Consider the following 25,050-nt stretch of genomic DNA (forward strand, 5'->3'; position numbering starts at 1 on the left):
CCTAAGCAGACTCCACGCTGAGCATGGAGCCCAAATTGGGGCTAGATCCCACAATCCTGAGATCACAACCTGAGCCAAAACCAAGAGTCGACGCTTAACTGACTGCAACACCCAGGTGCCCTGGGATCCCTTTTAACGGGGAAATTGCATCACTGCTATACAATGGAATAAATAGGACTATATATGGAATGTAAGAGTATTCTCTGAAATTGTTTGTATTCTCAGCCAGTAGTCCAATAAAAAACTAGGGTAACCCAAAAAGGACCTCCACTGGGACTAGTAAGAATGAATGTTGGAGGGTGCCTGGGTGGCTCAGTTGGTTAAGCAACTGCCTTCAGCTCAGGTCATGATCTCAGGGTCCTGGGATCAAGCCCCGCATCGGGCTCACTGCTCGGCGGGAAGCCTACTTCTCCTCTCCCACTTCCCCTCTTGTGTTCCCTCTCTTGCTGTCTCTCTCTGTCAAAAAAAAAAAAAAAAAAATCTTTAAAAAAAAAAAAAGAGGGGCGCCTGGGTGGCTCAGTCGTTAAGCGTCTGCCTTCGGCTCGGGTCATGATCCCAGGGTCCTGGGATCGAGTCCCACATCAGGCTCCCTGCTCCATGGGAGGCCTGCTTCTCCCTCTCCCACTCCCCCTGCTTGTGTTCCCTCTCTCACTGTCTCTCTCTCTTTGTCAAATAAATAAATAAAATCTTTAAAAAAAAAAAAAAAAAGAATGAACGTTGGAGCACCCCACCTGGTAAAAAATCCTATCAGGGTGTACCTGGGTGGCTCAGTCTGTTAAGCATCTGACTCTTGATTTCAGCTCAGGTCATGATCTCAGGGTCGTGAGATCGAGTCCTGCCTCAGGCTCCATGCTCAGCATGGAGTCAGCTTAGGATACTCTCTCCCCCTCTCCCTCCTTCTCTCTCAAATAAATAAAATCTTAAAAAAGAAAAAAAATCCCATTCAGGTGAGGTACAAGCAAAAAGTGAGAGAAACTAAGAATGGATAGTGAAAGAGAACTATGTTTATGAATCCAGGCCTCATGACCAGCTTAAAAAGCAGTTTTATGAGACTGTTTTGGAACTTGTTTCTTTTCTCCCATGCCATATATGAAGACTTCTGGGGTGGCTGATGTTTATGGTTTCAGGACTGAATGACACCACCCCATGATTTGTAGCTGATGGGAGGAGATTGCATAGTGGTAAAGAGTGAGGTAAGCATATTTATTCCCTTTGGCTCCCTCCAGTAGAGGCTACCTGGAACTGGATGTATACCTCGACCTTAGGTCAGTGCCTCTCTCAAAGTGAACTCTTCACAATTCTCTCTCCTTCCTGGTTCTGATTTTTTCCTCTTAAGAGTCTATCCTTGTAATTCTCTTACACCCTACACACACATATTTGTAATTAGTCCCTTTGTAAGTAAACTTTTAAATGATCCTGAGTGTATCATTTGTTTCCTGTTAGGACTCTTGGACACATGAACTTTTTTTTTTCCTATGACCAACATGGGGCTTGAACTCATGACCCTGAAATCAAGAGTCCCGTGCTCTACCAACTAAGCCGGCCAGGCGCCTGTGAACTTTTTATCTCTTGTATTACTTCTTGCTTAAAATCTACTTGGATTTAGCATAATCATACCATCTTTGTTAGTTTTTGCATGATACACATCTTTTTACTTTAAGCTTTTCTGCATTCCATTTAAGATTTGTCTCTTGAAACAGGTTAAAAGTATACCTTTGTAAGTCCAAGACAGTCTTTGTCTTTGAATTGGGATAATCAGTTTGCATTTAATGTAATTACTGATAGATTGGCTTTAAAGCTGCCATCCAGCTGTTTTTGTCTCACCTGTTCTTCATTCTTTTTTCTCTACTTTCTTGGGGATTGTTCAAGTTTTGTTTTTTTAATTTCATTGTTTTCTTTTGTTTAGCTTTTTGGTTTTATGTTCTTTTAATATTCTTAATTCCTGTGGAAATTAGAACGTACATCCTTGATTTTTAAAAGCCTAGGATATATTAGTATTTTATCCACTTCCTGGACAATGGGAGCAGCTTGGACCACTTTAAGTCTATTTACCTTCTCTTCTCAGTTACCGTGTTGTTACGTTTTTAAATCTGTATGTTTTTAACATCACAATATATTAGCATTGTTTTGTAAAGTTACTATTTATTGAGATTTACCTATGTATTTTTCCTTCTCATTGCTCATCTCTTCCATAATCTGAGAGCATCCATCTGAGATCATTTCTCTGCCCAAGGTCCACTCTTTCTTGTAAGGCAAAAATGCTGGTGACAAATTCTGTTTCTGTTTGTTTGAAAATGTCTTTATTTTGCCTCAATATTTGAAAGTTATATTGTTTGAACGTAAATTCTAAGTTGATATTTTCCTTTGGTACTCTAAAGATAGCTCATTTTGGTTGCAAAGCAGTGGTCTTACTGTCATTCGATAAAGTAATTTGTCTTTTTCCTCTGGATGCTTGAAATTTTTCTCTTTGGTTTTCAGCAGTTTTACTATGATGTGCTTAGGTGTGGTTTTTGCCTTTTTCTAGTTTACAGTGTTTCTTGAATCCAAGGCATGATGCCTTTTACTTGCTTTAGACATCTCTTCGGGTATCACTTTGTTATATTCTCTCATTCCTCTCTTTTTCGGTCTTAATTATAACTATATTAAACTTTTTTTTTATTCTATACCATAAGTCTCTTCCACTTTTTAAAAAATTTTTTCCATATTTTCATCCTTTTGTTTCTGTAAATCTGAATATTTTCTTCTGAACTTCATCCAGTTCCCTAATTTTGTCTTTAGCTCTGTATAATTGGCTATTAAGTCCATCCACTGGGTTTTTAATGTTAGCAATCTTTGAACAATAGAATTTCCATTTGTTTGTGTTTTCATTCTCTACACACATTCTTATTCTTAGATTATAAGTTCCTGAGCATTTTAAACAGCATTTTAAAGTCTTTGTTTCATAATCCCCGTTGGGTTTGTTTCTATGATCTGTTGCTTCTCTGCTTTTGTCGTACCTTCTCATATACCTGATTATTTTTTCTGTGTGCTGGATATTATATATAAAAGATTGCAGAAGTATTTTGAAGCTCTTGATAGCAGTACTTTCCTCTAGAGAGGATTTCTTTTGCTTCCGTTAGGCAGCTCAACTGGGGCTTTTAGCAGACTCAGATCACTACAGTCCAGTTAGGGCCAGATAGGATTCAATCCCTGCCAGTTCTGATCTATTTTCGGTTCACTTTGACTGCTAGGGTACAGCCCTTCAGGATCTCAAATGAAAGGCTGAGATGTTTATCTCTTCCTTGGTGAGCCCTCAACTCCAGTTTTCAACCTCCCTGCCCCCTTTCCTAGGCCCGTGAGCTTGCAAAAGTCTGTTTACCTTCTCAGTTGTTTTTGGAAAAGACCGATGCGTCCAGCAGAAAGGAGGCCCCAGATATTCAAGCATCTCTCCAACATGTCTCCCTCTCCTAGATCTTGGTCCTGCAGTCTTCACCAATTTGGCAGCTTTTCAGTGCCTTTAAAGAAATGTGGTTTTCTTTTTCTTGGTTCACTCTTCTAGTTGTTCTCAGCTAAAGCATGATCAAAACCCACATAGTTAGTTCTTCATTACCAGAAGTGGAACTGCAGACCACTCATTTTTAAAAAGTTTTTCTTATTTTTTAAATAATCTCTACACCCAATGTGGGGCTTGAACTCAGAACCCCAAGATCAAGAGTTTTATGCTCTACCAACTGAGCCAGCCAGGTGCCTCAAAGACTCATTTTTTTTTTTTAAGATTTTATTTATTTATTTGACAGAGATAGAAAGCACAATTAGGCAGAGCGACAGGCAGAGGGAGAGGGAGAAGCAGGCTCTCTGCTAAGCAGGGAGCCCGACATGGGGCTCAATCCCAGGACCCTGGGATCACAACCCGAGCTGAAGGCTGCCACCCAACCGAGCCACCCAGGTGCCCCCTGAAGACTCATTTTTAATGTCAAGAATTTTACTGGATGCCCCTGCCTCTCTTATCAAAATCCACAAGGTAGTAGTTGTACATGTTTAGCATATAAACTATAAATATGTAATAAACATAATAGTGTGTGTGTATACACACACACACATTATTTATGTCCAGGTCCCTGCAATAACTGTTACTCAGGGATTTGTAACTCAAGGAAGGGAAACACTGCTAGAAGCAAAGGCATAGTCTCAGGAAAGTTACGATATATTTGAAAGATATTTTTAAATTTATTAGAGAACACAAGCTGGAGGGTGGGGCCGAGGGGGAGGGAGAAGCAGACTCCCCGATGAGTGGAGAGCCCGACGTGGGGCTTGACCCCAGGACCTGGAGATAATACCTGAGCCAAGGGTGGACACTTAACCAATTGAGCCAGCCAGGCACCCCACAATATTTGAAGGAACATGAGGAGCCCAGTTTGATTAGAGATTTCACATATAAAAGCAGAGATAAAGTTCTGATTTGTATTCTCTATATAGGAAGCCATTGGAAATTTCTTCATTGTGGTGTCTTTTAATAAAAGCTGTGTTTAATCTGATAGTGACATGCAAAATAGACTGAAGAAGTAGGAACAGAGGCAGAGACCCCCACTGGTAATCTATAGTAATGGGCCAAATAGGAGTTGTTGATGACAGGCATCATAGTGTAATGAAAACAATGCTGACATTAGAATCACAGGACTTGTAATTACTGGTCCTGTCAACTTGGGCAAGTCATTTAACCTGTCTGATTCTGCTTATTTACATGCCCATCACTGTGGAGGCCTTTAATAGAATGATGAAATGCTAATAACTTTTGCTTAACTCACAGAGTGGTTATACAAATATAATGACAAGAATCTTTTTTAAATGTATGTTATAAAATTTAAGGTGTAATATGCATTTGAAGATCCAAAGATGTAAAAATGGAGACTGGTAAGGAATGAGAAGGGTGAAATAAAAAAATGAATCCTGGTGACTAGAAAATAGAGTCCCACTTAAATCAGTCAGGAGAGGAACTGATTTAGGAGATCAGGACAAAGGTTAGGGAGAAAACAGTGATTTATTTCATTTTATTGTGGAAGTGTTTAGCAGGCAGTTCTCTATTACATCTATTAGTTCCATATAGTCTTATTTTCATGTGAGATGATTCAATCTCCTTTATAAAATTTTAAGTTTTGAGAGAGAAAGAAGTTACCTCCTTGGGGATATATATTTCCTCATTTTTAATTTAAAAAATAAAGCCTGTACCTGCTGATTTGATGAAAGTTCCATCTATTTTGTCCATTTTATTAGTAAAGTGATTACATGGGCATTGACTGATTTAAGGATTATTTGTTCCCTCTAATTTAATACTGAACTGTTATTCTTCAGTACGCATCACTCTAAACAGTTACCGCTATTAGTACTTTAGGGTACTAGTATCTTACTAAAAATCAGGCAAACATCTTAACTTCTATTTGAATTTCATGTGAGACATAGTAAGTGTCTTACTGAAAGTCATATGCATGATGATCAGGGCACGTGGATGGCTCAGTCAGTTAAGCGTCCAACTCTTGGTTTCATCTCAGGTCATGATCTCAGGGTCATGAGATCGAGCCCCACGTCAGGCTCTGTGCTCAGGGGGGAGTCTCCTTGGGATTCCCTCTCCTTCTGCCCCCCCCCCCCACGTACTCTCTCTCTCTCTCAAATCTTTAAAAAAAAGGTTCATGGTATATGTTTCTTTTATATTTTAAATGTATATGCCTTTTTAATTTAGACTATGAACTTTAAGATGGTTTGTTTTCCTTTTAAAATGCTTAGTTTCTCCTAGTTGTTTTTAAAATTAAATCATAATGGACACTCAACCATAGCATTAGCTCTATCTTTTGCACTACGAACTTGTCCCCCATAGTTTGATTATCTCTGGACTGCTCTAGTATACTGCATCTGTAACTTTACATTTCTAATAATATCCAGCATCTTTAGTAAGTTTAGACTTAAACCAAAAATGCTTTGTCCACCTTTAGAAAGCTGATTGGGTGTTTAGACCAAACATTCCTCTTGTATCATCATTTGCTCCCTCTCATTTTAGTCTAGTTTCCTCTACTCTTACATGAATAGAAATTTGATTATACAGAGCTGTTTGCCTTTCCTATTTTTTTGTCCATTACAATTTTTAATATTTAACAGCCCTTCTAGTTCTACTTCAAATAAAATACTTTGTATTTTTTACATGTCACCACAGAAATAATGTATTGGCATGCTCCCTTATCCAGTAGACTTTGGCATTCTCAACCTCAGGGTACTTGGAAATGAGAAAAAAAAAAAAAAACCTGAGCAGCAAGGAAAATAGGTTTTGTAAGCTTTATTCTGCAGCAAAAATATTGATCTGTTCTTGAGGAATTGTTTCACAAAGGGGAGTTCTCCATGTGACTAAAGCTTCCAATTATTCATCATGGAGAGTAAGTCAGTGCAGTTTGAAGGTCTTTGTCATTACTGGTGAGCTGGTAAATGTTTGACAACTCACCAGGAAAAAAAAAAAAGTTTTGATTGTGGTGTCTGCAAATCTGGGGGGGGTAAATACTCCCACTGGCTCGTTTCAAGCTACCACAGGACATCACCGAACACAGAACTGGAAGGAGATGTGTAATTATCAAACTATAATACGGGATTTCTACTATATGGATATGATAGACATAACCACAAAAACATGGAAAATAGTAAAAATGAGGGAGTGAATTTTGAGTTTTACTGAGACTGATATATTGAATTTTAACATAATTGTCAGCTTATATAATTAATTTTTAATAACGGCTGTGTTTAATAGCCTGCAGAATTTCTAAAAATTTTTAAATTGGCACTCATAAGGCAGCATAAGCCAACTCTAGCATACTACTGTCTGCACACTTAGTTTTGGAAGTGACTTAGGCACTAGCCAATATGAGTTGAGTCCTTCATGCCTTTTTCATATTCCTCCATGTATATGTTACCTTGTTATGACTTTTTAAAAATTTTCTAAGGCTGGTGTAAATGCTTAATTTGTATCACCTGTAAATAAATACAAACAAAAGGAACTCGATAAACAATGGGAAAAATATAGAGACCTTTCTTCAAGGAAGAAATATAGATGGTAAAGCAGTACATGAAAACATGTTGAACATCTTTAGTCACTAGGTAAATGCAAATTAAAATGACAATGAGATATACCACTACATACCTATTAGCATGGCTGATTGAAAAGACTAGTCATAACAAGTCAGGAGGAATTGGAATTCTCCTACACAGCTGGGGAGAATGTAAAATAGTACAACCACTTGGAAAACAGCTTGGCAGTTTCTTAAAATGTTAAACATATACTTATCAAATGATCTAACTATTCCACTCCTAGCTATTTACCTAAAAGAAATGAAAACCTATGTCCATACAAACACTCGTACAAGAGTATTTGTTACAGAGGCGCCTGGGTGGCTTAGTTGGTTGGGCGTCTGCCTTCGGCTCAGGTCATGATCCCAGGGCCCTGGGATCGAGCCCCGTGTCGGGCTCCCTGCTCAGCGGGAAGCCTGCTTCTGCCTCCCTCTGCCACTCCTCCTTGCTTGTGCTCTCTCACTCTCTGCCAAATAAATAAATAGGGTTTTTAAAAAAAGGGAGTATTTGTTATAGACAAAAAGTGGAAACAACCAGAATGTCCACTGATGGGTAAATGGATATGGAAATTGTGGCATACCCATACAAAGAATACTACTCAACAATAAAAAAGTAATGAATTATTGAGTGACACAACATAGGCAAATCTCAAAATAATTACGCTGAGTAAAAAAAGTCAGAGGGCATACTGTTTGATTCTATTTAAAATTGTAGAAAATTATTAGTCTATAGGACAGAAAACGGATCAATAGCTTCCTGTGGATAAAGGGGAGAGGGGTTAGGGGAACAACAGAAAGGGTTTACAAGGAAGTACACAGACACTTGTAGTGATGCATATGTTTATTATCTTGATTTTGGTGATTGTTTCATGGGTATATACATGTCAAATTACCAGACTGTACACTTTAAATATATGCAATGTATTGTATGTCAGTTGTACTTCAATAAAGCCATAAAAAATTTTTTTAAACTGTGGTTTGACCAATGGAGATGTGGAAAAAGCAACTGCTTTGTTCTGGACCACATATTTCCATCTTTCAGAGTAAAACTGTGTAGGTTCTTTGGGCAGCCCTAGCACATTGCTGGTTTATACTGAGATGTCAAGCAACTGAAATTCTCATGTCTTTATCACATGTCTGTTGTTGGGCCAGATTCTCTTCATCTGAGTACCTATCTTTATACTTATCTCTAATATATTTCATATTATTTGTTCCTCACATGACTATAATAATGAGGCTTTGGTATTAATATTCATTAAACCATCAGTTTTTCAGACTCCATTCAGTGAACACTAGGGATGCTCACAGAACCATCTGAGGTATCCTGAGTGGGTATGGGATTGGAGATAGAGGGAGGTGATAAAGATTCTGAATGGGCAAGGCTTCGGCCTCCAACTCAGGCAGTTTGTTTTGTAGACTTAAGGACTCCTGGAAAAAAAGTATGAAAATAGATCATCTAAGTTTTCCACAAGCCCACGCTCAGAAGCTAATGCATAGTAGTTGCTCAATAAATATCTGCTGAATGAATCTTAATTAAATTTAAAATGCCACTCTCACTTCTTTCTGTACTCCCTCTCATGTGGCATATAAACTTTTATTCTGCCATTTGGGTTTCTTGGGATGGGAGTATTAATTTTTGAGAAGTGCGGTTGATTTTACACTACAAAAGGTACCAATTGCAAGGAAGATGGAAGAGTAGAAGGATCCTGAGCTCACCTCCCTCAAGGGACACACCAAGGCTGCAACTACATTTAATGCAAGTCACTCTGAAAACAACCTGAAGACTAGCAGAACAGCTTTTCCACAGCTAGAGATAATAAAGAAAAAGCCACATTCAGAAGGGTAGAAAGGGCAGAGACTCAGTCAGGAACCAAACCCCTGGTACAGCAACCCACAAGCAGGAGGGATATCACAGGAATGGAGGTCCTCTCTAAGAAGCAAGGGGAATCAAGGCCCACATCAGGCACCTCTGGCTCTGGGCACCTGCACAAAGAAAAGAAACCCCCATAAAATCTGCCTCTGAAAATCAGCGGGGCTTACCTTAACTCCAAGAGAGCCAAAAGGCTATAAGGAACCAAGACTCCACTCAAAGGGTCAGAGCACTGTATCACTTGGTCTGAGATCCAACACAGAGGCAGCAGTTTGAAAAGCACCTGGGTTATACATGAAGGAAATTTACTAATTTTAGGGTATGTGCTGAAGGGTCAGGGAAATGCTCGTGGGCACCATTTTTCTTGCTTCTTTCAGCTTAGCTGGCCAGATGCTTGTGGGAGCCAGTTCTGACACTCTCCATCTGTCCTGATAACACCACTTGCCCTACCCCAACATTCCCCTGTAAACCTGTCTAGCCCATTCGGCACCACACCTGGCAAACACCCTGTTTTGTTTTGCTTTTAAGATTTTATTGGGCTAATCTCTACACCCAATATGAGGCTGAAACTCACAACCCCAAGATCAAGAATCACATGCTCCACCGACTGAGCCAGCCAGGTGCCCCAGCAGCCTCAATTTTAACCAGTATTTCCCCAAAGCAACTTTCACCCCACACATGGTGGGCAGCCCCAGCCCAGGGCAGTGCACCTCCAGAGCAACTCCTGCCCCAGGGAGGGGGGTGGTGCTAGCCTCACCCACCAGCATGCCCACAGCAGTTGTAGCTAAGACTCTTAGCCAGCTACAGTGGGAGCTAAACCCATCCACCAGCACACCCACTATAGCCAGATCTCTTAGCTAGCTGCACAGGGGTCCAGCCCTGCCCACCAGGATGCCCACAGTAGTCATGGCTAATCACTGCAGCTACCTAGGCTGGAGGCCAGATCTGCCCACCAGTATGCCTGCAGCAGTCATGCCCAGTCACAACAGGAAGGTGCATGCAGCCCAGACAGGAGATACCGTTGAAAGTACCTGGTTCTGGTGACCACAGAGGACTGTGATACTGGGCCCCATGGGACACCTTCTACATAAGGCTGTTACTTTCAACATCAGGAGACCTGACCTACCCATATACAGAAACAATACAGAGTCAGACAAAATCAGGAGACAGAAGAGTATGTTCCAAACAAAAGAACAAGACAAAACCTCAGAAAGAGAACTATGAAAGAGATAAGGAATCTATCTGATAAAGAGTACAAGGTAACGGTCATTAAGATGTTAACCAGATTTGAGAGAAGCATACGAGCTCAGTGAGAACTTCAACAAAGAGAGAGAAAATATAAAAAAGAATCAGAGCTGAAGAATACAATAGCTGAAATGAAAAATACACTAGAGAGAATCAATAGGAGATTAGAGAATGCAGAAGAATGGAGCAGTGATCTGGAAGACAGGGTAATGGAAAGCACCCAAGCCTAATAGTAAAAACAAAAGAAAATTAAAAAACAAATAATAAGGATAGGTTAAGGGACTTCTGGGACAACATCAAGCATACTAACACTCATATTATAGGGTCCCAGAAGGAGAAGAGAAAAGGGCAGAAAACTTATTTGAGAAAATAGCTAAAAACCTCCGTAAGTTATTTAAGGGGATGAAAACAGACATCCTGGTCTAGGCTACAAAGAGAGCCCCAAATAAGTGAGCCCAAGGCAGTCCACACCAAGATATATAATAATTAAAATGTCCAAAATTAAAGATAAAGAGAGAATCTTAAAAGCAGCAAGAGCAAATAGTTACATACAAGGGAAACACCATAAGGCTATCACCTAATTTGTCAGCAGGAAGTTTACAAGCCAGAAGAGAGTGGCATGATCTATTCAAAGTGCTCAAAGGAAAAAATCTACAACCAAGAATACTGGGCAAGGTTATCATTCAGAATTGAAGGAGAGATAAAAAGTTTCCCAGATAAACAAAGTTCAGCACTGTTAAACCAGCCTTACAAGAAATATTAAAGGGAAGTCCATAAGCAAAAATGGAAAGGCCATAACTAGAAGAAAACTTTATAAAAGGAAAAAATTCCACCTGTAAAAGCAAGCACATGGTAATGATAGTAGATCAATTACTTATAAAGAAAGAGCTGGTTCTTTGAAAAAATAAAATTGATAAACCTTTAGCCAGACTCATCAACAAAAAAAGAGAAAGAATTGAGCTTGGATGGCTCAGTGGGTTGTGTCCAACTCTTGATTTTGACTCAGGTCATGATCTCAGGGTTGTGAGATTGAGCTCCACATCAGGCTCTGTGCTAGGTGTGGAGCCTGCTTAAGATTCTCTTTCTCCCTTTCCTTCTGCCCTTCCCCCCTCCCTCTAAAAAAATAATATCAGAAACAAAGGAGGAGATGTTACAACTGACACAGAAATACAAAGGAATATGAGATTTGGACAACCTAGAAGAAATAGATAAATTCCTAGAAACATACAAAATCTGGAGACTGAATCAGGAAGAATTAGATCTGAACAGACTGATTACTAGTACCAAAATGGAATCAGTAATCAAAAAACTCCCAACAAACAAAAGTATAGGACCAGACAGCTACAGAGGTGAATTCTACCAAACATTTAGAGAACTGATACCTATCCTTCTCAAACTATTCCAAAAAATAGATGAGGAAGGAATGCTTCCAAATTTATTCTGTGAAGCCAGGATTATCCTGATATCAAAACCAAAGACACTGCAAAAAAAGAAAATTATATACCAATATCCCTGATGAAAGGAGATGCAAAAAGCCTCAACAAAATTCAGCAAACCAAATTCAACAATATGTGAAAAGGGATCATTCACCACAATCAAATGGGATTTATTTTGGCGATGCAAGGATAATTCAACACCTTCAAATCAACCAATGTGATACACCACATTAACAAAATGAAGGATAACAATCATATGATCATCTCCAAAAATGCAGAAAAAGCCCTGCACAAAACTCAACAACTGTTCATTATAAAACCTCTCCACAAAGTGGGTTTAGAAAGAATGTACTTCAACATAATAAAGGCCATATAGGACAAATCCACAGCTAACATCATACTCAGCAGTGAAAAGCTAAAAGCATTCCTCTAAAATCAGGAACAAGACAAGGATGTCCACTCACCACATTTATTCAACATAGTACTAGAAGTCTTAGCCACAGCAATCAGACAAGAAAAAGAAATAAAAGGCATCCCAATTGGTAAAGAAGAAGTAAAACTTTCACTATTTGCAGGTGACATGATACCATATATGGGAAACCCTAAAGACTCCACCAAAAAACTATTAGAACCAATGAATGGATTCAGTAAATTTTCTAAATAAAGAACCAATATACAGAAATCTGTTGCATTTCTATACACTAAGAACAAACTACAAGAAAGAGAAATTAAGAAAACAATCCCATTGACAACTGCATCAAAAAAGAATTACCTAGGAATAAATGTAACCAAGGAGGCAAAAGAACTGTACCCTACAAACTGTAAGACATCAGGAAAGAAACTGGAGAAGACACAAATGAAAGATGTTCTGTGATCATGCATTGGAAGAATATTGTTAAAACTTCCATACTACCCAAAGCAACCTACAGATTCAATGCGATCCCTATCAAAATACCATTAGTACTGTTAACAGAACTAGAACAAACAATTCTTAAATTTGAGTGTAATGACAAAAGACCTCAAATAGCCAAAGCAATCCTGAGAAAGAACAAAACTGGAAGTATTGACAATCCAGATTTCAAACTGTACTACAAAGATATAGTAATCAAAATAGTATGGTACTGGCACAAAAACATACACAGAAATCAATAGAGCAGAATAGAGAGCCCAGAAATAAATCCACAGTTACATGGTCAATTATCTACAACAAAGAAGGCAAAAATACACATTGGGGAAAAAACAGTCTCCTCAGTAAATGGTGTTGAGAAAACTGGATAGCTAAATGCAAAAGAATGCAACTAAGACCACTTTCTTACATTATACAAATAAACGCAAAATGGATTAAAGACCTAAATGTAAGACCTGAAATCACAAAACTCCTAAAAGAAACCATAGGCAGTAAACTCTTGGACTTAAGCAATATTTTTCTGGATATGTCTCCTCAGGCAAGGGAAACAAAAGCAAAAATAAACAATTTGTACTACATCAAACTAAAAAGCTTTTGTAGAGCAAAGGAAACCACCAACACAACAAAAAGGCAACCTACAGAATGGGAGAAGACATTTACAAATGACATATGTGCTAAGGGGCTAATATCCAAAATATACTTAAAAAACTCATACAACTTAAGATTTTATTTATTTATTTGACAGAGAGAGCCACAGTGTGAGAGGGAACACAAGCAGGGGGAGTGGGAGAGGGAGTAGCAGGCTTCCTGCCAAGCAGGGAGCCCGATGCGGGGCTCGGTCCCAGGACCCTGGGATCATGACCTGAGCCAAAGGCAGATGCTTAACAACTGAGCCACCCAGGTGCCCCAATAATAATACAATTTAAAAATAGAGGACCTGAATAGACATTTTTCCAAAGAAGACATACAGATGGCCAACAGACACATGAAAAGATGCTCAACATCAATAATCATCAGGGAAATGCAAATTTAAAACCACAATGAGCTATTACTTCAAAGTGGTCAGAATGGCTAGTATCAAAAGACAAGAAATAATAAGCATTGACAAAGATGTGGAAAAAAGGTAACCCTCATGCTTTCTTGGTGGAAATGTAAACTGGTGTAACAACTATGGAAAACAGTATGGAGATTTCTCCAAAAATTAAAAACAGAAATACCGTATGACTCAGTAATTCCACTTCTGGGTATTTACCCAAGAAAATGAAAACACTAATTTGAAAAGATTATGCAACCCTTTATTTATTGTAGCATTATTTACAACAGCCAAGATACAGAAGCAACCTGAGCGTTCCTCAACAGATGAATAGATAAAGCACTCCTTCCAATTAATTAAGTTGAAAAAATTGAGTATTAATGGTCAACTTTCTGCCTCTTCTTACTTAAAATTATCTTCATTTTTACCCATTCTAATCTTATTCCTTCTACTGTCTATGTTTCCCCATTGTTCAAAATCAAATACTCTTATTTCTGACCTACAGTCACATCTTGTGAGGAAAATGACCCCATCTATTCATCTCTGTTCTGTATCTCATCTCTCTCACGATTTCCTCTAGACTATAAATATACTCAATCTCTCCCATTCTAAAAAATAATAATAATAATAACCCTCCTTTGACCCTGAATTACTCTAAGCTAATTCCCTATCTTCTAACTTCCTATCATGACCAAGCTCTGCATTTTTTCACTTTCCATTCACTCCCCAATGTGCTTAAATTTAAATTCTGTCAACACTATCTCAATAAAATTCTGACTCATCAGTGACAAAATTTAGTTGACAAGTTTCTAATCCTTAGTATATTTAAATTTCTATACCATTTCACACTTGATATTTTGAGTATATTTTGAATGAATAAAATGAGAACTGATGGAAGGAAAAAAGTTGCTCTTAAACTCAAGAGTACCCAAAGAATTATAAATAGCTGTGGTAGCCAGAATAATGTCTCCCCTTGATCTTCCACCCCCACCGAAGATGTCTATATCTCAGTCCCTGGAACCCATGAATATATTATGTTACATAGCAAGGGGGAATTAAGATTGTGGATGGAATTAAGGTAGCTAATCCTCTGGCCTTCACATGGGTAGATTTTCCTGGATTATCCATGCGGGCCCAATATAATCACAAAGATCCTTATAAATGAAAGGAGGCCGGCAAGTGTGTCAGAGTGACGTGATATGAGAAAGATTCAACCAGCCATTTCTGGCTTTGAAGATGGAAGGGGATCACGAGCCACAGTGCTAGCAGCCTCTTAAAGCTGGAAAGGGCAAGAACAGAGATTCTGCCCCAAACCTCCAGAAAGGAACCAATCCTGCTTATACCTTGATTTTACACCAGTAGGACCCATTTCAGACTTCCGAGCTCCAAATATCTAAGATAACTGTTGTCTTAAGTCACTGAATTTATACTAATTTGTTATATCAAGAGTATTACAGAAACCATTTCTAATTTTCCTTTAAAGTACAGTTGAATCTTGTGATTTTTTTCTATTGAGTCTGATCTGTTGAGTGGGGGCTTGGAAGTGATGATAGGAAGGAAACCAGGATCAAATGAGAGTTCTTTGTATCACTGCAACTACTCTCTTGCTGACCTTCATACTACCAGGAGCTTGCTTATAATCATATATAAATACTAACATACTATCACCAGAAATTAAAACCCTTATGAAAACTTAACAGGGTACAGACTTGCTTTAGGAACAAAAGTATAAGGAAAAAAAGAATTGTATTCTTCTTCTGTATTCTGTGAGGTTGTATACTTGCCTAGTTAGCAGGATAGAAAAGAAAGCTTGTTGGTTTCTGTTAGGAAGCAATTGGTAATGGCAGGAGAGAGGAACATGGGTGAACCAATCTGGCACTAAAAAAGAAAAGAAGGGGGTCCCAGAGCCGACCTAAACCACAGAGTGACATCTAAGGTTAAATATACAGATTCCTTGGCCACCAATCTCCAACTTTCTAAAGCTTTTATCTGACCACTCAATATGATTTTACCCTCAGTCCAATTATTCCTGCTCTGCTTGAGTTCTTGCCCTAAGTTACAGGAAATAATAAATTCCTGTTACTTGAAGGTAGGAGAATTTCTCGCTAACAAAACAGAAAGGTAGGATGCCTCATTCTGATGGGCAGAGCTCATTCCTGCTGTATCAACTGGAAATTCTAAGGAGTATTTTCTCATAGTAACATGAAACACAGAGCGGTTGGATTTAGAGAACAGCCCTTTGTGGGCTGACCTGGAGACAGAATTACTTTCCCATTAGATATTATGTTTTTAGCTCCAGAACAGGAATGAACCTTAAAATGCACCTAAGCCCTTCCCCCCCCCCTTTAACTTTAGAGTCAAGTTACTTATCTGTCCTACCTGCCTACCATTTCTTGACTCTACTCAGAGTCACAAAGTCAAGACTCAACAAATATGACTTTAGGTATGTGACAAAAGGTTTTTTATAACCTCTACATCAGTATTTCTCAAACTAGAATCTTTGAATTCTTTACCAGATTTTTTCCCATTTTGTGATTTATTTCATTAATCCCTAATACAATCACAGTCTAAATCACCATAATTGCCACCTATAACTAAATACTGCCATGTGATTCCAGAGCCTGTGTTGTGTTTAGGTTTATGATCTTGTTGATACTGTGTAACAGCACTCTCTTAGGCAAATGAGAAAAGAAATAGATAATAAACACTTCTTTCTGGCCATGTGAAAGCCAAATAACATCAGTGAAAGAATGAACAAAGGTCTCTTAAAGGTTTAGTAAAGAAAACTGGTCATCATATATGGAACACAACCAGTTAGTACAGACATTCCAAATTTAGAAGAACCTAAATTGTGGCAGTTAGTTCTGTATTTACGTTTCAAGAGGCAATTTGTAAAAAGTAAAAAAACTTAAGTAGCACGCAGGTTACACACAGATATTAATTTTATTAGTTTATATTTTTCTACATTTTATAAACTTTAGTTTTAAGGTTCTTCAAGAGGTAAGAGCATAAAGAGTTAATACCAAGTATTAGGTCTTAACCTATTTTTATTACAATGTTATAGCTTATTGGAATGTTTTTTATACATGATTTTATTATAATATTCTAATAAAAATAACTGGAGGATCCTCAGAAAAATTTTTAACATAAACTCTACCCAGTAAATACACTAAACATACTATGGTCTTTAGTGCAAGTACTGCAATTATCCTAGGTCTTTCTCACAATCACATCTCAACTATTCAATAGCATCCCAAGTGGTCTCTTTGCTTCTAGTCTCCACTCTAACACACACTTCAGTTACATCTTCCATACTGCTATCACATAGTTATCTTCTTGTGATTAAAGTCTGGTCAAGACTTTATGTTAAAATTCAATTCTCCCATCCCATACCCTTCAGAATAAAATCTGAACTCATTACCATGGCATGTTAAGGCCCTCAATATATCTAGCCTTGTCTTTCAACTGTTTTGTCTCTTCTCATTCATTCTTTCCTCTGCCCTCCTCTACTCCCCAACTGCAAGCCAAAGTACTTGCCAAACCTGTGGTTTCCAAAACTTACCAGGTCAAGTTCTCTAAGTCTTTGCGTTGTTCCCTCTGCCTAGGAAGCTTCCTCCTTTCCCCCGCCCCCCACCAGCTATGCCTTTCTTTCATTTCTTTAAAGACAGCTCTCTTCCATATAGAAACTTGCCCTGAGCACCCCCAGCTAAATTAAGTACCTTAATATTACTCTATGCATGCATTTATGTCATCACATTACTGTGATTGTCTGATCCTTAATGGTCTTCCCAATTAAAAGACTTTCTTAAAGGTGACATCTGGGTCTTTCATTTATGTATCTTCAGCATCTAGCTCAATGCCTTGCATATAAAAGGCATTCAATATATTTTTTTAGGAAGATGGGTGTAATTATATCAATAGGTCTCTATTACATTAACATTCTTCAGCCTAAACCTTCACTTAGGGAGAAACTTCCACTTGGCCTAGTTAGACGCAAATATCACTGACTGACAAACTGTATGAGTCCCTTGATTCTGCCTCAACCTACATCAAAAGCAGTCCCATATTATAAATGGATGTTTTTAAAAGCCGTAAATAAGGAGGCTTTTTTGGAAGGCTGAATGCACTATCATATGTGAACAATGTTATAGTGACTAAATTTCAAGTTAGCAAGTATAGAAATGGCAATCAAGTTGTGTAAAACTGAACCACCATAATGGTGGTAGCCTGAACTCTATGCTCAAGAGTAGATCTTCTAGTGCTTGAGCAAAGAGGGGGAAGAAAAAAAATATCCTCCTTATTCCTTGTTTCCTTAAGAATAGTTTTGCCTTTGACATTTTTCTTCCCGCTTCTTCCTGCATGCCTTTCCGTGTAGTCTCCAATGTCCTTACCTTTTGTCCCTAATTATAGCCCTATCCAAGCCAGGAGTAGGAATTAAGCCTTATCCCTAAAATGCTCCAGGGTAATCTCCTTCTCTCCATTATTGCAGAATAGAAAGAAGGAAAATAAGGAAAAGTTAAATTCACAAAAATCTGTGACTATCTAATTATATCTTAAATCTCAGGGGGTTTTGTGAAAGTATTCTCGGAGAGCTGAATTTCAAGTATTGTAGCACCCAAGATTCTCCATTTTTGTACGGGTCTTTTTGTAAGGTGGAGAACCTGTATCATACTGTTCTCTTACCAAGTATATATAGGGTAAAGACCAATCTCATTATTAATCGTTAACTTTTGGGATTTAATATGCTTTGATGATGGGATATCTCTGAAACTGTCACATTTCTTCAACACCAAATAAGTCAAATTCGTTAAGGTTTTTTTAGATGTAGTGAAATGTTTCTTAGTTTCATTCTTTTAGTGCCATGTGTTAAAATTACTGCTTTCGTGCAGTGAAAAAAATCAACAGGTACCAAATACTGTGTATCAAAAACTGGCACAGTGAGTTAGGCATCTGACTGTTGGTTTAGGCTCAGGTCATGATCTCAGGTCCTGAGGTTAAGCCCCACATGGGCTCTACAATCACCATGGAGTCTGCTTAAAACTCGTTCTCCCTCTCCTCCTGCCCCTCCCCCCTTTATTAGAGCGTATACACTCTAATAAATAAATCTTGAAAAAAAAAAAAGTCTCACATAGTGCCTCCATTTACTTAGATACTATATAGATCAGATCCTTCAGAACCACTATGTACAGCATTCCCATCACTCCTAACTTACAATTCTTTAATAAAAGAATTTATTAATTTACTAAAGAATTCTCACATAGATATATTTAAATAATCAAATCCAGTATTGGTAAAACAATGATCCATTTCTGGTCTAAATCACAATATGTTTCCTTTGGACTTTTTTACATTGTTATTGAAGCAACAAAGATTATATCTATTGTTGGAAAGTAATATTAATTCAAAGTATTTATTTTTTAGTTAAGTACTGATAAAGTTAATTTGTATACTGGGATCCACAAAACTGAGGCCACCTCAGTGGCCAGGCCCGCATCACAAACCTAAACGTAAATCAGGCAGAGCTTATGGAAAACACCTGCTAGGGAAACCTAGCATACACCAATCACAATCCTTCAACTCAGCTTTAGCTAGGTTGCCTTACCCTAGAACACAGGACCTGTTAGCCTTACAAGGAAATCCCTGGCCTCCTAGCCAATCCTACTGCTACCATCTTACTGCTTCTAATGCTCTGTACAACCGGCTCCTGTCCAAAATCCCCTGAAAAGAGTGTTCTACTGTTTGTTAGGTAGTATGCTCCCCCAATAGATGGATTGTTTCCCTTCAATAAAAGACATCAAACTTGTTACTACATTGTTTTTCTCATTTGACACTACCTAATCCTCAAAATCCTTATCTAGATGATTTATCCATGATTTTCAACTAACTTGATTTCATTTGAAATTTTAAAGAAAAGTTTTTATCTGTTTAGACTATTTGTAACTGGATGTATCCTATTTCTGGCCATACTCTCGAACTTTTATTTTCAAGTGAAATACAGTGCTACTTAAAATTAATTTTAATCACTATGTTTTATTCATTAAATAAGATTGGTGAAAACACCCCCAAATTAAAAACTAACTAGGCGCCTGGGTGGCTCAGTCGTTAACCGTCTGCCTTCGGCTCAGGTCATGATCCCGGGGTCCTGGGATCGAGCCCCGCATCGGGCTCCCTGCTCTGCGGGAAGCCTGCTTCTCCCTCTCCCACTCCCCTGCTTGTGTTCTCTCTCTCGCTGTGTCTCTCTCTCTGTCAAATAAATAAACAAAATCTTTAAAAAAAAAAAAAACAAACCTAACAGATAGCAAAGGCTTACTATTGTGTTAAAATCTAATCTGGGTTAATTATACTATTTGTATTGAAGGAAAAACCTACTGCTGGCTGTAAATTTTTCATTTTACAAGGATGCCGTATCTCATTTATCATCAGTAATCTGAGAATGTTGAGATATTGAAAATATTTAGTAATAAGCTTCAGGTTGATTTCACATTTGGTTCTAATTAACTTTTTTTTTTAAAACTCTGAGATAATTCACATACCATAAAATTCTTTCAAAGTGTGCAATTCAGGGGGTTTTAGTGTATCTGTAGAGTTCTGCAACCATCACCATTATCTCAATGTAGCACATTTCACCATCTCCCCCCAAAAGACCCCATACTCATTTAGCAATCACTTCCCATTCTCCCTGCCCCTATCCCTGGCAGCCAGTCATCTCCTTTCTGTCTCTATGGATTTGCCTATTCTAGCCATTTCCTATAAATGGAATGAAACATGTGGCCTTTGTGTCTGGGTTTTTTCACTTAGAATATTTTCAAGCTTCAAGATACATGTATCAGTATTTCATATTTTCTTATTAACTAATACTATTCCATCATATGGATATATCACATTTTATTTATCCATTTATCAGCTGATGGACATTTAGTTCTTTCCACTTTTTAGCTATTATGAATGTTACTCTGAACATTCATGTATACAGGTTTTTATGGGAAAATGCTCAAATTTATTTTTAGCTCAAACATTTGTGCATGGTTCATTATGTACCAAAAGCCATCTTAATGTAAGGTCAAAATGATGTTCTTAGCATAAATACAGTCCCCTAAACCACATTAACTTGTCTTGATCATAAAATGAGATTCTAAACTGGTAAAGTATAGAGAAGGGATAATATAACTTTTATGCAAACAATATGAAATACTGGTTGACCTGGGTTCTAAATTACCTATTCCAAGCAGCATATGTAAGCATAGATTCTGGACCACAGCATTTACAATTTAATTAAACTAATAAAATGGCATACAGTGTGTTAGAGCCAGTATCCTAGCAAGCCAGTATCCTTAGCAAGTTATAAAATTCCATGACAAAGTTACAAAGATCTGACAATACGGACTCCATAAACCTAAGTATACGTATCAATCTATGTTAACTGTATTTATTCACAAGTACATTTTAATTAACCCCAGTACTAAGGTTTTTATAATTATGTGGCTTTGCTGATATGTTCACATAACATTAGGACTTTGACACATTTTCATTAGTTATTTATTACTTACTTCATTGCCACTTTTATACTAATCTTCTTGATTCTTTATATTTTGTTGTGTTTTACATGAATTCACGCAAGATCTGATCTACCATAACTAGAAAGTTTTTGAGACTTCAATATTCACTAAGAAGGATTTTTTAAAACTCATCTTTTCAACATTTTTGTATCTGTATTAATTTTTGAATGTCTATGTTTTTTCATATATAAAACCTTTTTAGCCCTTTGTAAGACTGTAATATAAAAAACATGTCTTTCCTTTTTATCAGATAGAGACATTTCAACCACTGTAATTCAAATAGTCAAATTAATGAAAGTCAATTTTAACTTTAACTGTAAAGTGAGTTCTAACACTAGATATGTAAATAGTGTTTTAAATTTTCAGCTAACCCTAGGCTGCCCTAAAGCATCAAAATGCTTCTAGGTCATGTTCCTTTTAATTTTACCCCTAACAAAATTGAGTAAAATTGTTAAGTTTGCTAGTGTAACTACAAGCAAATAAATAGAAGGTGTAATCAACCAATAAATTCACTTCAGTGCCAAATAAAAAATTGGGATTACACAATCACTTGTCTCCAGGCATATATAATCTAGACTTTCATATATTAGCATTTATTTATATGTCATCATTTCTTGTATACAATCTTGACAGTGGCCAACATAAAAATATAGTGGCACCATTATAAAACAGGTTTAATTTCAGATGAGAAAGTATGTCTGTAGGGCAGGGAAAGGCATAAGTGGATTTTTCCAAGCAAAACTCCATTGCAACAAAAATCTCTGCAAAACAATTTTCCAGCCCCAAATGGTCACCCACTTACTTAAAGGTGGTGTTGGATCTTATAAGCAATATTGCTGCAAAGGAAGAATTTAAAAAATTCCTTTCAGTCACTGGGTGCAATTCTACTTGGAATACTAAGAAATGCATAATTGAGGCAGCAAATATATACTTGTTGCACTATTAGGCAAATTAATATTGGCTATTAGTCAAAGGACTAAAAAATAATCAAACAGCTTACTGGTTGAGTGTGAGCTTTGAGATCATACTGCCTAGGTTTAAATCCTGACTCTACCAGTTAATAATTTTCAGATCTTGAGTGTTTCATCTATGTAATGGAGATTTCATAAGATAATGAATTAAAAGACCCCACACATAGTACTTCAAATAATAATTATTAACACTTATTAAGAAATTTATACAGTATTTTAATTTAATCTTTGGCTATTATTTTCATTTTGCAGTTCTTCCACATCTTATTTGCAAAGGCATGTAATAAATAAGAATGATATAGTAAAACATAAGTTACCAGAACGCTTGGGAAATGAGTCATCTGGATAGGAAAGTTTTCCATAGGGTATGATTATAGATATAGTTTAAAAAATAAATAAAATCAACAAATTGGATACAACTATTTCCTAATACTGTTATGTACTTCCACGCATTCTTAATGAGAGTATACTGGTAGTAATTAAACTTTTTTTTAATGAATCACTATTGTTATGGATATAAATTATAACTGTATGTTAATATTTCACAATCCCCTCAAGGCTTACTAAGAGGAATAAGCCCACTAGACTTTACCTAAAATTTTTTATCATGAAGTTCATGGATAGAATCCAGGAAGTATGTGAACTTGGATGGGAGAAAAAAAAAATACATCTTTATTTTTACTAATCTCTAACTGAAATTTAGCATTTCCTTCAATTTTGAATGTAAGCAACAAACAGCTATACCTACGTCTGTATCACCACTAGGAATGAGATACTTTGTATCACATTATAACTACTGCTATGAATTTTATTTTATACATTTAGAAACATTCTTAGAAGAGTCCATGGCTTCACCAGACTGCCAAAGTGGTCTGTGGCACAAAAGTTAAAAACTCTGACCTCAAATTTGTCCCAGTCTGCTGTGCATTGTTAATTAAGAGCATTAACATGTTCCATTATACTTTTCATACTGAAGCTTGTTTAGATTAGGGTAATACAAATTGGCTTATCTCGGACTTTTCTTTATGGACCTCCTGGATATGGTGAGTTCCCTTTGGGTAGGGAGCGATGTTTCCTACCACTCTTGTATAACTTCTGAAAGAACAAAACAGAGGGAAAAATAAGCCAAACCAAATGAGATTCAGAGGACACTGAAAGTAGAAATATAAAACATCCTACTCTCCTACTTTCTAAACTAGAAGACAATATGAAACTCCACTGGTTAAATACCCTGAAGTTAACTGCATGGGTTCAAATTCTACTTCTGCCATTTATTAGCTATGTGACCCTGGGATCAGTAACTTAATCTCCCTGTGCATCAATTTCTTTATTTGTAAAAGGAGTTAATATGCACAGTACCTGACACATGACAACTGTTGCATAAACATTACCTATATTTATGATTATTTTTACACGTTTCACATGATGGCCAGTTAATGTCTGACTGGTTACATTAATAACTTATGTTTACACAGCACTGCGGTGTACAGTACCCTTTTACATACATTATGACATCTGAACCATACCACAGCCCTGTGAAAAAGGACAGCTCTTATTACGTATAGTTCAGTGTTGGAAAAAACTAAGATGGTAACAACACAGTATCACCCAAATGAGATTAGAGCAAGAACTCAAACCTGTATTTCATCCTCTGCCCCAACTGCCTAATTCTGTTTCTACTATATTAGACCGGTTAAAACAGAGAACAAAGATTATTTTGGAAGAAGGGAAATAGGCTATGTGATGAGCACTTTAGTGCTCTGCTACTCACAGGGTTGTCTTCTGACCAGAATAATCTGTATCACTTCGGAGTTTGTTAAAACTGTAGACTCTCATGCTCCACCAAGGCTTACTAAATCAAAATCTGCATTCTGAACAAAATCCTTAGGTGACTCACATAGATACTAGCTTGAGAAGCACTGTTTCACTAATTGCTCTATGACACTCATTCTGGCCACTTAAACAGTATACATTAGCCCATTCATCACAGACCTATTTTAGTTATTAGGTAATACTTTATTGTAACAAGAACTTGATGTTTTCTTTTTTATTTTTAAGTATATTTTAAAAACAAGTTTATATTTCTATTTAATTCTTTAAAATACCCACTTCGTTAGGTTAGAAAGGAATGTTAGAAAACTTTAAACAAGTCAGCGCTTACCTTTATTCCTTTTAAAAATTAATGTCGTACTACCCTTTGCCTGAAGGATACACAGAGAGCAAAACCACCCTCTCCATATTTTACATCCGGCAGATTAAAACAGGCCAATTCCATCCTTCTATTTCTGCCCCGCCCGGATATTTCAGTTAAGTAACAAGTTTTTCTGACCCAAAACTCTGATCTCTTGAGTTCTGCAACTCTGTGGATCTAGAAATTGAAAGAAAGAGGAGGAAAGTTTTTAAGCCTATTCCCGTTATCTCAATCTTGGCGGATGGGGCGAGGCAAATAAACAGCCCACCCCTATCTCCCCATCCTCCTTGTTAATTCATAGTTGAATTTGATTTCTAGCCTGCTGTAATTCTAGGAAGGGCTATATGGGCCCACTCTTCTCAACATTGACCCTCTAGGTCAGAAATGCACTATATTTCAGCACGTGAGAGCGCTGATCAGCGGTCCGCTGGGTTCTACTTAAAATGACTGTTCCCATTTTGAGGGGTGCCTCCTCCCACTGGTTAACCAGCCCACGGGGCAGGCGAGTAAATACCGCTCACCTGCTTAACCGAAAACTTCAAAACCCCGGATCAACCAGGACTAAAGACATCTAGTAATCAGACCGTAGTACCTCCCACTGCACATTCCTGATTGGGCGCGTGAAAGACGGATGTGTCGGCGCGCGCTCTAACCAGTCCGGGGAATTCCATTTCCTCTCCCTCCCACCAATATAAGCATTCAGGGGCGGTGCTTCCAGGAGACAGCCCTCCCCAACTCGAGCCGGTGCCTATTGCATCTCGC

General features: G+C 37.5%; 1 protein-coding gene and 1 long non-coding RNA gene across 4 annotated transcripts in view; one reads left to right on the forward strand and one right to left on the reverse strand.

Moving 5' to 3' along the window:
• UBE2D3 (ubiquitin conjugating enzyme E2 D3) overlaps nt 1-25,050 on the forward strand; it is a 66,095-nt gene that overhangs the window by 14,014 nt on the left and 27,031 nt on the right. The gene's annotated exons all lie outside the window — the stretch shown is intronic.
• On the reverse strand, nt 462-25,042 carry LOC115940686 (uncharacterized). 3 transcript variants are annotated; one of them, XR_014142925.1, is made up of 3 exons: nt 24,810-25,042; nt 23,869-24,465; nt 462-23,192 (listed from the first exon to the last, which is right to left on the reverse strand). It is a non-coding gene; the product is annotated as an uncharacterized LOC115940686 (long non-coding RNA). The 3 variants fall into 3 exon arrangements; XR_004075407.2 differs by having other exon boundaries at nt 1,144-23,192; nt 24,259-24,465; XR_014142924.1 differs by having other exon boundaries at nt 1,144-24,465.

Source organism: Leptonychotes weddellii, chromosome 2, assembly GCF_054177405.1.
Source record: "Leptonychotes weddellii isolate Sample4059 chromosome 2, ASM5417740v2, whole genome shotgun sequence".
Taxonomy (NCBI): Eukaryota; Metazoa; Chordata; class Mammalia; order Carnivora; family Phocidae; genus Leptonychotes; species Leptonychotes weddellii.